The sequence below is a fragment of the Myripristis murdjan genome, chromosome 13, assembly GCF_902150065.1.
Source record: "Myripristis murdjan chromosome 13, fMyrMur1.1, whole genome shotgun sequence".
Lineage (NCBI taxonomy): Eukaryota > Metazoa > Chordata > Actinopteri > Holocentriformes > Holocentridae > Myripristis > Myripristis murdjan.
In genome coordinates this window covers 11,555,607-11,564,144 of record NC_043992.1, presented here as the reverse complement: position 1 = coordinate 11,564,144, position 8,538 = coordinate 11,555,607, and positions in this window count along the sequence as shown.

Genomic DNA, 8,538 nt, shown 5'->3' with positions numbered 1-8,538 from the left:
GAGGGGGCAGAATCGTGGAAACAGCTCTCAGTAAAATACAGTCCAGTCCAACAGCAGCACTAACTATGAGCTAAATGACAAACATTGAAGTGAATGAACACCTCTATTACTGTGACAAGAAAAGCTGAGCATTATAGGCAGCGGAAAAGGAAACTTTATGGCACAACAATTGGATTGGATTGACTGTACAGATGGACCTGATAAACTCAGTGGCCACTGAGTTGTTTTTTTTTTTTGTTGTTTTGTTTTGTTTTGTTTGTACCATAAGACATGAAGTAAAGACAAAAGGTAAAAACAGCCCACCATTTCTCCCCATGTATTAAAAACAGGAAAACTCAAACACCTTGGTTGATGGTAAATGTGCACACCTCATACAACTGGCAGCTTTGATTGTATTTTTTGAAGATTTCATTACTCCCCTGCCGAGGCACGCACAAAGCTTTTCTGCATCCATTTCAAGTGAATTATATTCAGGATTTCACTGATGGATTCTTCTTTACATAATCGCAACTGTGGGCAACTAGGAGCTCCCACATACTAGGTTTTACATGAAAGGACCATCTCATCGAACCCAGTGATCCCAGCCCATTATCAGTTCTGTGGTTAAGCCAGGCAATGACTGTTAGATGCACAAGCAGAACATTATAAGGTGGGCATTTCAACCAAAAATTCATGTTTAACGATCAAGGGATTTTGATTTGATGTTGTGAACTCTGTAGTGCCCCTGCATGATTGACAAAATGGCCTGATGCAATGTAAAATGTGGGTAAATGGGCCAAACACTCAAAATGACTAGTATGACACAGGGTCCCTTTGCAAAGTCCCTTCACAACAACTTCTAAATCATTGTATGGTGCTTCTACTACAGTAATTTGTACAAAATGAAGGGAACATTTTGAAATCTCATCCCAGAGACAGTTTAGCCTATATACTCATTAATTCATCAATCAAAACACTCAGGTGTGTGAGCCTGCCCAATGTCACATCTGTTCACACGTCACCATATTTATGCTGACTCATTCATACATTTTCATGATGGAAGCCTCGTCTATCTGGTCTATCTGTTTCTTTGGGGGACGCAGGACAAGTCTGCTGTAAGACGGGTCAGTGGCGTCCTTCTCAAACCCCAGGAAGCGAGAGCGGCAGAGGGATGATTCCACTGTGAAGCTACAATTCCCACTGCACAAATTGCAATTTTTCCAAAAGAACAAAGCTTCGTGTCCATTGTCCCCAATTTCGTTTGGAAGATCCTGCAGAAATACAATATACATGCATGAAATTTAAATGAGAGGAGGTGAAAAAAATCAAAGGCAAAGAAAATTAGTCCTTCAGGAAAGAAAGACTTAATTTTGTAGTAACGTCAGCTACATTACAACTGGTTATGGTGCTGCCAGTAAAGTCTTCTTTTTAATCATGTGAAACACTAAAACTACTACATCTTTTTGACTGTGAAGGAAACAATAGAAATTGCAAGTTTTTATTTCCTCCTTTGTTGAGTTTCCACAAGGCAGACGTTACAAAAGCCCTTTCATTTTGAGTGTGTAAAATTAAAATAATGACAAATAAATAAGAAAGGCATAGTTTCATTGTAATTTGATTTTTTCCTACCACCATTAATACCCATAGAAAGTCTATACCCACTGTTATGTTTGCCTAGTAAGACTAATTGTTGTTTATTTATTTAGCCACATTGTGAAATATCTTGTTTGCTGGAGGTGCTCCTAGAGTTGTGGGGTGCCCATGCATGACATGGTAAAGTAGAGGAGAGTGCCTTAGTGCCCTTTTCTTCTTTATTGTATTCAGCCATTTAGAAATGTTTTGCAAATGTTGTTCATGCAATTCTGAAATTTTTATTTTCATCTTTTGCCAGTTAACACGTCCAGGTGTCTTCAGAGGCTAGTTCAACAAAAACTAGTTTCAGACACTGCCGAGATGCTGTTCAACTGTTCTTCTTCATATTTTAAGATAAAGTATAGGTAGCAGTTTCCTCCCTCTTCACAGATAATGATCACTACCTGATGTAGTAACTTTCTACATTTCCCAGAATACCCTTTGGCAACCCCCAGAGACAGGGTGTGAGTTGTTGCTTTCAGTCACAGGGGAGCATATGGACCTGCTGGCTCGCTGGCAAACTAGCTTGTGAACATTGAGATGTGATCATGACTGTGGCTGCAGGCCTTACTCAGAGACATTTAGTGCGTCCTATCTGACCCCAAAACCGAATGTTGCTCCATCATATCTGAGACAGTCCCAACAGGGTGGCAGACAAAAAAGCTGCTCAACACTCACTCACACAAAGCAGGATGCACAAAAATACAATGGCAGATGTACCTACGATATGTACAGATACAACAAATACGACCCAGAAGTCAACAAAAACACAACAGCTATAATGACTGCGTAAACTTACCAGGGTGTCAACACGAATTTCACCCGTCGAACTGCAGCATACCACTTTCTGCTGGCTGCCATCTCTGACAAACAGGGCGATGGGCTTCCCACTTTGTTCATTTGAATTTTGTACGTTTTTAGGATAAAGCTGAATGTAGAACTTGAAGTCTACAAAAGAACAAAGAAGGGTAAAGGATGGGAAAATGCAACACTGCAGAAAAGACACAATGCATGATAAAAGCCATTACAGTTATTAAAATAGCAAACTATGCTAATGGATCCATGTGACTCACTTTACACAGGAAACAAACATCTAGCACACACCAACTGTAGAGTGTTTGTTACATGCTCTCCCTCCTTGGTTTTTTCTCCCTCTTTTTATCTCTTTGTCTCTCTCAGGTGAGCGTGATCACCTGATTGGAGGTTTGGCCCTGCTCTAGATAAGGAAGGCTGGGGCAGTAGGAGTCTCCCCTCCCATAGAGCAGCCTCCTGATCATCCCAAAGCATTTTTTTTTGTCACTTTGCTCCTTATTTCATGTTTGTTTCTTCTGAGGATGAAGGTCTGGTAGTCCAGTTTTCGCGACTTTGTTTCCTAGTTTAGTTTAAGCACTGGTTTGGCACACTGTGTGTTTGGCCCAGACTTCCCCATCCTTTTGTTTTTTTTGGCCGGGCTTCCAGACTTCCGTAGTTTTGCTTAATTTCTGGCCGTAAATTAAAGTTCATTTTGCTTAGGAATTAAATGTCGGGTTGTGGCATCCTCTCTATATGTTGCTGGTCACAAGGTGGAGCCAAATGTTTTTGTTGTGGCCCTAACATGTTTGAAGATAGATTCTTTTTCCAGAAAGAAATATCCACCATCGAGGGAGAAAAAGAACAGTTTAAAGGTTTTTGTTAACATAAAGTCAGGGTGTTCAGCTTTCATCATGTGCGATTAATGTTAGACAGAAAATACCCACCTGCAGTTAAGTAAGCAAGTGTTAGTGTGCTCTACAGCCTGCTGGCTGGGTTGTATCAGACGCAATTATCGGTAAAAACACTGGACCAGAGTTCAGTTTGAACTCTGGTCAGTTTCCTTTTTTTCTTTTTAGGCTGGCTAATGGTAGCTCTCCCATCAGGTCGTCCATCAGACTGTAAAAATGAAAACTGACTGGGTTGTTTTGACTTTTACCCTTGTGACAGCTGTTAAACTTTTCCAGCAATTTTTAATTTGCTCCATGAATTCCGGCTTCGTTCAACTTTTCAAAACAACTCGTACATGGATTCCACTTAAAGGTTATATAAGCACAAAACAGCAAAAGTACGTATGCCAAAAAATATTCAGATATATAAAACTGTTCTTAAGTACACCTGCACACAATTCCCCCAAATCTACCTGAAATGTTGCGCACGTGCATGGGGTTCATCTTCCACCCCATGAACACCCACTATTAGCCATATTTGGTGAAGAAATGCTGTTCATGAATGCTGATATGGATACTGAAGAGTTTGTCCATTCATCTTGTTTTGGGGTGCAAATGGCACAATTAGAGCGCAAGGGACAAAAAGGCAGCTTTATTTATATAGCACATTTTATAGAAAAGGTGATTCAAAGTGCAGAAATAAAGTAGTCAGACATAAAAAAAAAAAAAGAAAGAAAAAAAAGGCCAACAAGTAAAGCCTTACTGGGCATGGTGACAGTGTGGGTGCCAGTTTGGGGCCGGGCACAGAGAAGAGTATCTGGCAATAATAATTACACAGTAAGTCGCCCTTTTTGGAGCGGTGCCAGATAAGGAGGGAGAGGCTGGTTTGGCTGGTAACGCTGCTGCAGGTGAAGGAGGTCGGCTCCAGGCCAATCTTTCACATGTTTACCAAATACTGCACCAAATAACACTCTCATACTTTCCATTCCTGTCCTCCTGCAGTGGCAGTTCATCTGACATGCATCATTATGCACAAATGTCACCGCATGCTTCTGTTTCTGTTTACCAGACTATATCTTCACACATTCCCACAATGACCGCATCAACCAGTGGGAGTAGCGGGAGTGGGAGTCTTGAGATGACACTTTTTTAAAATATTCAAATAATGAACGATATGATATGGCACAGCCCTAGTTAAATATTTAAGATAAAGTAAAACTCTGAGTAACATGTACTATGAACTGAATATGTGTGTGTGAGGTATCATTATACCCATAATATTTCCTCTCACACATTTGATTTCAGCAATCAATTCACCACCTCACCATCTGAGTCACCAGTTTCCCCTGCCCCCAAAATGTTTGTGCACATGGTTCACAGTTTCTGTACACGTGCGCACACTTTCTCATCAGGTTTGTTTTTATAGATGCCAACTTTTGCATGGCCCATTTTCAGGCCCCATTTTGTGCAAATGCAATGGTTATTAATTATGCCCCAGTTGTGTCACGTCACATCAGCTGATGTTTCCCCCACATGGGGTAAACACGCACTGAAAGAATATATATCCAGCCAGAGAGAAAGCATCAGAGTCTGCCTTTACAAGGTTATTAAGCGGTAATATTTTCCCGCCGAACAGACTGCACCACCCCTTTCAAACCCACTGAAAATTCATTCCTATCAGGCCAGTCTCGTGCGATTGAGGAGGTTACATGACGCATTTTTATTCTAACTGAGCTGATTATTAGTGGAATATTAGAGTCCATGTAAACGCAGCCAATGATTCAATACACAAATAAAAATCACTATATTGATGCACCTTACCAGATTGATCCTCATCAAAGATTAACTGGTTGTCCGTCAAAACCAGATAGCCATTGTTGCACTTGATTGTACGAGATAAGACGCAGGATGACTTGTTATAACTATCTGTGTCCAGACCTGCACATTTAAAAGAAACATATAACTACAGTCATTTCTTGCATTCACAAATACTAGGTGTCTGTTCGGTTATAAATATAGGATGAAAGAATACAGCCACGCGAAGAAAGGCGATCAATGTCAGACATTTAGAGCATGTGGTTGTGTAAATTCAAATAAATAAGATTACCTTGATCTTCCACTTTCAATGAAGAGGTAGGCCAGTAGGGGAAAAAAAAATTATTAGTGTCAGCCTGTAAATACCAAATTATTACTGAATTATTATTAAATTATTGTGAACATCATGAACTTTTGAGAAAGGGTGACTGGTATTACCTTGAAAATATAACGCACCTTTAACTATACCAACGTAAGTAACAAAGCAGCAGTCCATGGTATCCATCGTGTGCACCTGGTTTGAAAACAAAATCTTTAGTAATAGAACAGATGCCCGGAATGGCCTGTAAAGCACAGGACTCCTCACAGGGTTTCATTTTATACACCTTCAAACACTACAAATAACATTTTCATGCTAAATAAATTTGTATGAAATAAAACTGCCAGTGCTGTATGTGAAGAGATGACAGAGTGAAACTTTGTACATTGTCAGATTGGGACAATTTAAAATGATTACAATGAAAGCACTCTTAATTTTCCAGGGAACTCCCTCAGGGAACCCTGGGATTGAAGAAACACTTGTAGAGTTAAAGGGCTGACTAACTGTACACTATTTAAACTATTTAACCACTTAACTGTGCAATGATTTATACCTGTAGCACTTGACAGCAATTCAATAGTGCAATACCCCCTGTATGTAAGGTGTATATAAGTACACTTTTTTTTTCTTATTTCTGTGTTTACTGGTCTCATATTTTGTAGGATTAATGCACATACCGAGACTTAATGCACATATTTTTGATACACCTAATACATAATACACATGCTTTTTAAAATTTGTAAGGCACATATTTTTATATTTCCTATTCTACCTTCTTTGGTATTTTCTTGCTGTTCACTTGTAATTTCATTCTTCTCTTGAGATTTTGTGCAGCTGCAGCTGGACTCTGATTGTTTAGTAACAGGAAGGGGGCACTGCTTAAATGACCTAAGCTTAAGTAAAATATACACAAAACGTGCTCCAAAGTAAATAATTTATCTGCTCATTTGGTAGCCTGTTATCTGAATTGTGAAAGAGATTTGTGCATGTTAAGAGAGGCTGAGACGTGCCGTGCTTTACAAGGCCCTCGAGGGTGTTAACATTTCCTTAAGTATGTAGAAACGCTTTCCCTGAGGTTTATGAGGGTGGGCCTTCCTATTTCGAAGAGACAAAAAAACTCATAATACTGCCAAATAATGACAAATATCTGAATGGAGTTTGGTGCATTCTCGTCCACGCAGACGGGAAACTAAAGCTAAGGGGGCGCCTATCAGCTGCACTTCTGCCCACAGCTGTCGTTCACACAAAATATGTGTAATAACGTAATAGCTTTGTAATGGCTGCTAATGGACCGTCGTCAAAAACGTCGCATCGGCGTAATTAAAGAGGAAAATTCATTGCCATGTGTGTAAATGTAGAAAGCCGACGAGTCCTGACTCATTTGCTGCGCACTCCTCACATATTAACCTCAACATTAAAGCAAAGTAAAAGGTCGGGTTTTCTTACCTCTAATTTACGTCGTTGTCACACGTCGCGATGAGAAGGGTAAGTGAGCCTGGGAAGAGCAGAAAACAAGACTTTACAGTCAAACTCAAATGACAACTGCGGTGAGGAATTGGGTCATGGAAAGCAACCCCCATCCTCAGTAACAATCATTCCGAGACTCAGCCATAACTTCAAACAAGACGACTTTCTCCAGAAGAGTGAGAGGAGGGAGTGTCCCAAACCCTAACCATTCCACCTTGCTCACCACCGGCCGACCAAACGCTTTCCACATCTGTTCCCCATCGTCGACTTTAACTTCGCCGAGAAATCCCTCAATAAAACTCTTATCAACCGCATCAAGCAGGGAGAGCCCCATGCAGGATAACGACTGTGAGATAATTTGACGCTGCTGTCATGCAGGCAGTCACGTTTCTGGACGAAATGAACATTACAGCTAACATCCATGCTTCACCACAGGGAGGGCATCTGGGGAGGCCACCAAAGGCGACGTAGCAAGAACGGAAGAGCTACTAACAGAGCCAAATTCACTAAAACCGGCTCCGTTTTGTGTGTGCGCGCGCGTGTGCGTGTGTGAATGTGTGTGTTGCTTCATTTCCCAAGAGCCTTTTCAGTGAAGTTATTCTTCAGACTGATAACTATTACCTCTGTGTGGAGCTTCAGTGTATTCCCAGTTTTCTCGGTGTGTTGTCAGCGTCCTTACCTTGGCGGTGGTCAGATGCTCTCTGGCTCTCAAGTGTCGTGCTCGTCTGCCTGATCCTCACGAGAGCTGCGAGGGATGACGAAAGCGCGCCCCGAGAGTCACCGCGCGCCCCCGCCACGCCAACCAGCATCCTGTTAAAGGAAACAATTATCTTTTGGTTGCTGAAAATTTCAGCAACCAAAAGATATTTCAGCCTGAAATAGTTATGTTTGTGCCAGGTTTGGCCGTGGTCTCAACACAGGGAAAACGGAACTGAAAAGAGGAAGTGAGGGTACTTTGTGTGTCAAATGAAAATACTATCTTCCCAAAAAAAAAAACAAAAAAAAAAAAACATCCTTTTCCCGGCATATATTGTAATTTTATTAGCCACATAATGCCATGAACCTGTGCCATAGGCCAGTGGTTGGCTAACTTTTTTTTCCCCATAATGCACCCCTTTTGAATATTTTTTTCAGCCTGACCAGTGCAAAAAGGAAGAAAGTAAGAATAAAGTCTACACAAAGGTCAAACCCAGCTCCATCAGTGTCTGAAAACAACATCCTGATACTGAGGAGATTTTGTTGGTTCTGTTTTTGCTACTTTTTCACTTCTTTCTCCTTGTTTTCAGCTGTGTTGCTGCTCAACAAATCCTTTCTTTCTTTCTTTCTTTCTTTCTTTCTTTCTTTCTTTCTTTCTTTCTTTAGTCTGGCTGCCTGGTCAACGTCAAACGTCCTTGCCCATTGTATTCATTACAGTACAGGCTAACTATTTTAGCAATTATGCATGACAAATAATTTTTAGAAATTAAAATTTCAAAAAATCTCACTACTGCCACAGGCCATAGCCAGAGTTACACCAGGCATTAGTAAGGGTCTCTACTATCCTACTAGTCTTTTTAAGGTAACTAGTCTGGCACATGTGCATTAAATTACAATAAAATAAAAATGTGGGCTATTTTGCATGCAAAGAACATTTCTAATATCAGTGTT